Consider the following 8,411-nt stretch of genomic DNA (forward strand, 5'->3'; position numbering starts at 1 on the left):
TTTTTTTTTTTTTTTTTTTTTTTTTTTTTTTTTTGGCGAGGGGTGGGGGGTACCAGGGATTGAACTCAGGGGCCCTCGAAGGCTAAGCCACATCCCCAGCCCTAATTTGTATTTTATTTAGAGACAGGGTCTCACTGAGTTGCTTAGCACCTTGCTTTTGCTGAGGCTGACTTTGAACTCATGATCCTCCTGCCTCAGCCTCCCGAGCCTCTGGGCTTACAGGCACACGACACCGCACTCAGCTCATTTTTGTACTTCTGTTGAGAATTGTCTGTTCGGCCCATTTGCCCACTTACTGATTAGATTACCTGTTTTAGTGTTCACTTTTTTGAGCTCTTCCTGGACATTAACCTCTGTGCATAGCTGGCAGAGAGTCTCCCGTTCTGTAGGCTCTCTCTCTCTTCCCTCTGCCCAGGGTTTCCTTCCCTGTGCAGATCTTCAGTTCCACGTCATCCCATTTGTCGATTCTTGCTATTATCTCCTGAGCTCTTGGGGTTCTTAGGGAAACCAGGGCTGGGCCCTTCTCCTGAAGTGTCTCCCTTCTCGTCTCCTCTAGTTGTCTTAAGTCCCAGCAGATACATGAAGGTCTTTGGCCCATTTTGAGCTGGGTTTTGTACAGGATGAGAGACAGGGATTCAGCTTCAATCTTCCCCAGGAGGAGCTGGATATTGTTTTTGTTTTGTTTTGGTTTTTTGGTGGGGGTGGCAGTGCTGGGAATGGAACCCAGGGCCTCAAGCACCCTCCACTGAGATATGTCCCCAGTCCTGGGTACCATTTAAGCACACACCAGATGTACTCCTTGTCCGGGGCCTTTTCTTATTACTGAGCTGATCCTTCCGGAGCATTCCTGAGGCCCATTTCCTCACTTCGCTGAGATCTTGGGTCAGGTGTCAGTTGGTGATGACGTCCCTGACCACTCAGTAAAACCCAAAAGTCCTGGGCTGGGGCGTAGAGGGCTTGCCAAGCATTCCCAAGACCTGAGTTTGACCCACATTACAGCCCCTCCCCCCAAAATATTTAAATTTGAATTCAAAACAATTTTCAATTAAAAAAATAAAATTGAAAATTCTTAGCTAGGAAGCCCTGCTTTTTCCTGTTCTATTATTCTCCACAGATTTACTGCCATCTAACACATTAAATAAGCCACATATATTTTTTTTAATTTTTGCTTCCCCTTTATAGACTAGAATGTAAAATTCCACCTTGTATTCACTGTTGAAACCCCAGGGCCTAGAAACAATAAAGAAAGAAAGAAAATAAAGGCACTGTTTTTTAAAAAAGCATATTTTGAAAATAATGGGATAAGAAACACAGTTTTGTTTTATATTTCTACAAATTTCTTTAGTAGATTTAACAGAAGAGAGTGGGATCCCTGCATTTATGTTTTCCATCTGCTACCAGGTATTGTTTGGTTGAAATATGTGTGGTTGGAAGAGGAGGAGGAGGGTAGAAGTCTCTTCAGATAGTTATGGATAATATTCTTTGATATTACACCAAAGCAAACAAGGTTAGTTATAAAACGGAATCTGAAATAACACTGATGAAATTTCTAATCCTCTGTCACATTAAAAATCCACTGGGAGCCGAGTGTGATGGCGCATATCTATAATCCCAGCGGTTCAGGAGGCTGAGACAGGAGGATCACGAGTTCAAAGCCAGCCTCAGTAAAACTCGAGGCACTAAACAACTCAGTGAGACCCTGTCTCTAAATAAAAATACAAAAAATAGGATTGGGGATGTGGCTCAGTGGTCAAATGCCCCTGAGTTCAACCCCTGGTACAAAAAAAAAAAAATCCATTGGGAGGCTGGGGCTATAGCTCAGTGGTAGAACATGTGTGACGGACGCACTGGGTTCAATCCTTAACATCACATAAAAATAAAGAAATAAAGTAAAACATGCCGTCTATCTACAACTAAAAAAAAAAATTTTTTTCAATCTATTGTACCAGGTACGGTGGCACACACCTGAAATCCCAGTAGCTCAGGAAGCTAAGGAAGGAGGTTTGCAAGTTCAAAGCCAACCTCAGCAACTCAGCAAGACCCTAAGCAACTCAGCAAGACCCTGTCTCTGAATAAAATATAAAAAAGGGCTGGAGATGTGGCTCTGAGATAAAGCACCCCTGGGTTCAATCCCTGATACCAAAAAAATAAATAAATAAAATCCATTGGTCTATCCTATTCTTTAAATCATCTGTTAATCACACATGATTTGGTCACCTCATGCTTTGATCATTCAGAAAATACTGGTTCACTGAGTTATGCAGATCTTCCACTTTTTGATAAGTTTCATAACACTATATTAAATATCATATGTGTTCACATCACCCCTCCCTCAATAGAAGTCTGTAAGACCTCAGAGCTATGGACAGTTTGAATGTTATCATTGCCCCAAATTCTGACAGTCATTCTCCTTGAATTGGCTGGCTCACAGAGGTCATTTGTGAAAATACCAAAGTCTGAATAGCCATGGTTTGTTCAAAAGTTACTCATTCAAGTAAAAATGGAGTTTCATGAAGAGTGACTGTCAACTCACAGCTTAAACAACGGCACTAGTGTGTTTCCCTGGAGATGATCATTATTCTCCAAATAGTTCTCTGTGGACATCCTGCTTCATCAAAAGGCATGGGGTGTGGGGGACACACGCCTGTAATCCCAGCAACCCAGGAGGCAGAGGAGGATCACAAATCAGGCTAGTCTTACAACTTAGCAAGACCCTGTCTCAAAACTTAAAACAATAAAAAGGACTGGGGATGTAACTCAGTGATTGAGCCAGCCAAGAAGGCGTATTCTTGAGGGATGAAATTTGATTTTAAAAAATACAACTTTCAGCAGGGCATGGTGGCACATGCCTGTAATCCCAGCAGATCGGGAGGTTGAGACAGGAGGATGGCGAGTTCAAAGCCAGCCAGGTGCTAAGCAACTCAGTGAGACCCTGTCTCTAAATAAAATACAAAATAGGGATGGGGATGGGACTCAGGGGTGGAGTGCCCCTAAATTCAATCCCGGATACCCAAAAAAAGAAATAGAACTTTCATCAAAAACATTCTTAAGTAAAAGTAGGTGGCTTTTTGGCTTGCTTGAGTCTTGACCTTGCTTGTGTTTTTACAGAACGTGGTACAGCTGCCAGATTCTTGCCGTGGAGCAAGCAGTCTTATGCAAAAATGAGCACAAACATCGTCACAGCAAAGAAGGCCACTAACATCTTTGAGTGATTAGGAAAACAGTCTAACTCTGAGGGCCACTTTAAGTAGTTTGGGGAACCCCCAGGAGTCTAATGACCATACTTGGGAACATCCAAGTCACAGTCTCAAAAATCTCAGTGGTTTTGGAGGCATCTGTAATTACACATCATCAACACCAGGAAGTTGACACTGTCACAACAGACTCCAGACCTTACTCAGGTGTCACCAGCTTACATGTGGACTCGTTTGTGCACCTCTTTGTGTTTAGCTTCATATGTGAACACATGCAGATTCACCTACCCAACATCACACACAACCTTTGTGACCACAAAGGAAGGCCCTTTGAGAGTCACACCTTGGCCTGGGGCGCCACCCAGTGGTAGAACGCCTGCCTAGCATGCAAGAGCCCTGGGTCCCTGCTCTGTTTCTTTAACTGAGTCATCTGAAGAATGCTGTCTAAGGGGAAGCCTACTGTAGGTGACCTTTTGAGATGGGCTTTTTTGCCACTCAGCGTAAGTTCTCTGAGATCCATCCACGTTGCCTCTCATGTCGGTAGTTAGCTCCTTCTTATTTGAGTAATGTTCCATTTCATGAAGGTATCCCAGTTGGTTTAACCATTTACCAATTGAATGACACCAAGGCTATTTCCAGATTTGGGATATTGCCAAAAAAAAAAAAAAAAAAAAAACCCTGCTATAAACATTGTGTACAGGTTCTTGTGTAAACAGAAGTTTTCATTTCTCTAGGAATAATGCCCAGGAATGTGATTGCTGGGGCACACAGCAAGTGCATGGTTCACTTTTAAAGAAACTACCAAACTCAATTTCAGAGTAGCCGAATCGCTTAAAATTCTCACCTGCAATATCAAAGAGATTCAGTTCCTTCACATTCTCACCAAAATTTAGTAGTGTCAGTAATTTTTTCTCTTTTGTTTTTGGCAGTACTGGGGATTGAACCTAGGGGCACTTACACTGAGCTACCACTTTACCCCAGTTTCTTTTATTGTTTGAGACAAATCTCACAAGTTGCCCAGTCTGGTCTTGATCTTGCTTGCAATCCTCCTGCTTCAGCCTCTGGGGTCACTGGGATTACAGGAATGCACCACCATGCCCAGANTGTGGCTCAGGGACTGGCAAAACCCTCCCGATTCCCACTGGTGTCCCAGACATAGCACACGCAGATCAAGGCTCACACTTCACCCCACAAAGTACACAGAGATGGGCTTTAGAATAGGGACATGCGTGGAACTTGCATTGGAACACTCCAACCGAAATTAGAAACCAACGCTTGCTCATCTCGCGCCTGGGGCCTGCCTGCCACAATCCTGATTATGCTAAATGCTCCACTTTGGGGGCGCTCTGCATCTTATCAAATGCCCTCACCCCATTGCCTCTCTTGCCATTAAAGTTCCCCCATACACCTCTTCTTTCTCACTCCTTGTTTCGGTTAGCTTTTTCATGGTTGTGACCAAAATACTCAACAGAACAACTTAGAGAAGGGGAAGCTAACGTGGGGGACTCACAGTTACAGACGTCTCAGTCCATAGATTGCTGACTCCGGTGCTGGAGGTCCAAGATCAGGCAGCACAGCACATCATGGAGGAAGGGCCCGTGGGGGAAGTGCTCAGCCCTCCCCAGCAGGATTAGGAAGCAGAGAGAGAGGGAGCAGGAAAAGGGGCCACAGAGGAAATGCTCCCTTCCAGGGCAGCCCCCAGGGACCCACCTCCTCCAGCCACGCCCACCTGCCCACAGTTACCACCTGATCAGTCCATTCAAACTAGGATGGACCGGTCAGATTACATTTCTCTCAATCCAATCGTTTCACCTCCAAATATTCTTTTATTAATAGAGGAGCTTTCAGGGGACACCACACGTCCAAACCGTAATGTTACTGCTGCCATCCATACTCCAGTAAACAGGCCAGCAGACTGGAGGTGTCACTCATTAATAGTGCACTGGCCTACCATGCGTGAGGTCTTGAATTAAATCCCCAACACCATTTTTTTAAAGGGAAGAAAGGTGGACAGATAATAGGGCAGGATCCTTTAATTAAGGAGTGCCCACCCCAACAGCCCCAAGTATACTGACTTAGAGTCCTAATGATCCCAAATTGCCTAGCCAGAAGCTTTGCATGAATTCCGTGAGTACAAGGGTCAATTCCTAGCTAATAACAATGATGAACTTTCACAAAAGTTGGAGGTCATAGTACCCTGCCAAGCACACAAGATGGAATAGGTACTGACATACATGAGAAATACCCTCAAATACCACAGCCCTGGACCTCCCCACAAAGGGATGTCACCCCAATCCATATTCTTGCTGAACCAGCGACAACTCCCCATGCCCCCTTTTCCCTTCCTCTGCACCCAAAAAATGGTGGAAAAAGGAAGAAGTCCACCATAATGGCCAAGACCATGAAAATGTCATTGCATAAACTGTGGGCCATGTTTAGCTTTCTTGGGACTCATTTGGCTTCAGACATGGGTGTGGGACACTCATCTTTCATCCTCACTGATATCAGGTTTTATTGGGCTGGTCACACTCTAGAACCAAGAAGATGGGCTCCTCCTCCCCATACCAGAAACCACACCTCACCTGGAAGTTGCACTACAGTGCCTAAGACCCCCCCATGCAGGAACCCCTTAAGGGAATGACCTCCCAACAATGACAAATTCATTAATATGCTGAGTAAATGTGTCCATGACTATGACCTTCTGCCTAACCAAGCTCTCTGCCTCAAGATCCTGGAGGAGGCTAACTCTCCTTGCCCCTCTGGCGATGGATCCCACTAGATTCTAAAGACTTAGACTCTGAACCCTGGTACCTGAGATGACAACACCTATCCACCCATGGGACTTCTGAGATAAAACCACCCCTCCAGAAGGCTGTGCATGAAACAGCCTCTCTTGGGGCCCCCACCATGGGATCCTAATTTGGACTAAAAAAAAAAAACCCTGCCTGACAAGCCCCGTGTAAGCTGCCTCCCCCCCAGACTCTTCCGCCTGTTGGGCTTTCCTTTCAAGGTGACCCTGAGAGACAAATGGTATCAGTTGCTTGGTATTTCCCCAACCATCTGCATTTGTTTCCCATTGCTTGCATTGGCCAGCACAGACATACTCAGCCAGAACAAGTAGCATCCAGGCACAACTGTCTTGCAACCCTGCTGCCTCATATAAAGACACTGTTGGGCCGTTACATATTTAAGCTTCAGCTTCTGCATTTAGCCTATAACTACGTGTCTACCACCCACCAAAGGTGCCTTTCTATTCAGCACTTCTGTGCAACTGAGAACAGAATTCCCACCTTGATTTCCCAAGTGGATGCACAGAAGGGAAAATAAAAATGGTGGACCAACCCAAGCTGATGACTCCCTGTTAGAGGCTTTGCACAATCATATTTCAGAGGCTGGGGTATAACTCAACGGAAGAGAGCTTGCCTTGCATGTGCAAGGCCCTCGGTTCCATCCCCAGCAGTGTTTCCACAAAAAAAAAAAAAAAAGAAGAAGTATATAGGCAGGCTCCCTGACTGTCCATGAGAGGGTGTGTGGGAGTGGCACTTCTGAAAACCAAGCGCCATTTGACAAGCCCATCTAGATGTGATTTATCTGGGGCAAAGTCCTGTCTCTGTGATGCTGGGAACTTGGGTTGCTGCAGAGCAAGAGAGGAAAGGAGGGTGTGTCCCAGACCTGGCCCAAGGTCTAGGGCACCAGCCAGCCTGGGCCCGGGAGGCCCCCAAAGGTTTCCAGAGCTCTAGGAGGGCCTTGGGGACAAGAGACTCCTGGCGTGGAGGAGAGGGGCTTCTTTTGAGGCGAGATATGGTCAGAGGGCTGTGACAGGCAGATTAACGCTCCCCTCAAGATGCTCACATCCTAATCCCTGGACCTTTGAGACAAGGAGAAATTGAGGTTGCAGGTAAAATTAAGGCTGTTGTGGGATGACTGAGACCCTTCTGGGGGCCCAAGGCAATTGTGCCTGGTCTTAAAAAGCAGAAGAGCGAGAAAGCAGAGGAGACCTCAGTCCCTTTAGAGGATATCTAAACTGTTGTGAACAGACTGTAGAAATGAGATGGTAAAGATGCTACTGGGGAGGACTCAGAAAAAAAATGTGAAATGTTTTATTGGAAACAGGAGGAAAGGAGATGGTTATGATATAGTGGCCAAAAGCTGAAGGGCACTGTGTCCTGCTATGTGGAAAGTACAACTTGGATAAGTGATGACCTTGGATATTTCACATGAGAAGATTTCCAAGAAATGTTCTGGAGGTGAAGGCTGCTGTCTTCTTTATGTGGAAGGAGAGAGAGAAATTGAGGGAGGAACTGTCGACCTGAAACCAGGACTTCATGATTTTGGAAATACTCAGCTTACCTGTCTTGATCCATTAGGGTGGATTTTTTTTGGTGGTGGTGAGGTAGGGGTGTTGCAAGTACCAGGGATTGAACTCAGGGGCACTGGATCACAGAGTTGCTTAGCACTGCACTTTTGCTGAGTCTGGCTACAAACTTGCAGTCCTCCTGCCTCAGCCTCCGGAGCTGCAGGATTATAAGTATGCATCACCGCACCCAGCTGATTTTTTTTTTAATTATACTGAGTCATTTATAAACAACAGACATTTATTTCTCAGTTCTGGGAAGCCCTGGGAAGCTGGGAAGTTGACAATGAATCTCTGCTGCCAGAGATTCAGCAGCCATAAAGGCTTGCTCTCCAACATGGTGTCTTCTTGCTGCATCCTCTCATGAAAGAAAGGGCAAACCCTGTCCTCACAATAGGGACAAACTTGTTCCCCTCGAGCCCTTTGTTTTTTGATCCAGGGGATTGAACCAAAGGGTGCTCTACCACTGAGCTACATCCCCAACTATTTATTATATCTTTTTGAGACAGGGCCTCACTAAGTTGCTGAGGCTGGCCTTGAACTTGCAGTCCTTCTGCCTCAGCCTCCTGAGTCACTGGGATTACAGGTGTGCCCCACCATACCCAGCTCCCTCAAACCCTTTTCTAAGGGCATTACTTACATTCATAAGAGCAGACCCTTCATAGCTTCACCACTCCACAAAAGCCCTTTACTTTAGGAATAAATTTTCAACGAATTTGGGGGAGACAAACATTCAAACCACAGCAGTACTCTAATGGTCAAGAACGCTTGTGTTAAGAGACAGTCTCCAGCTCACATGAGCTCCTGACAGCACAGCAGTTAAAGCAAACTGCCTCGACCACTTACTAGTGGTGATTTGGGGG

Source organism: Marmota marmota, unplaced genomic scaffold (genome assembly GCF_001458135.2).
Source record: "Marmota marmota marmota unplaced genomic scaffold, marMar, whole genome shotgun sequence".
NCBI lineage: Eukaryota > Metazoa > Chordata > Mammalia > Rodentia > Sciuridae > Marmota > Marmota marmota.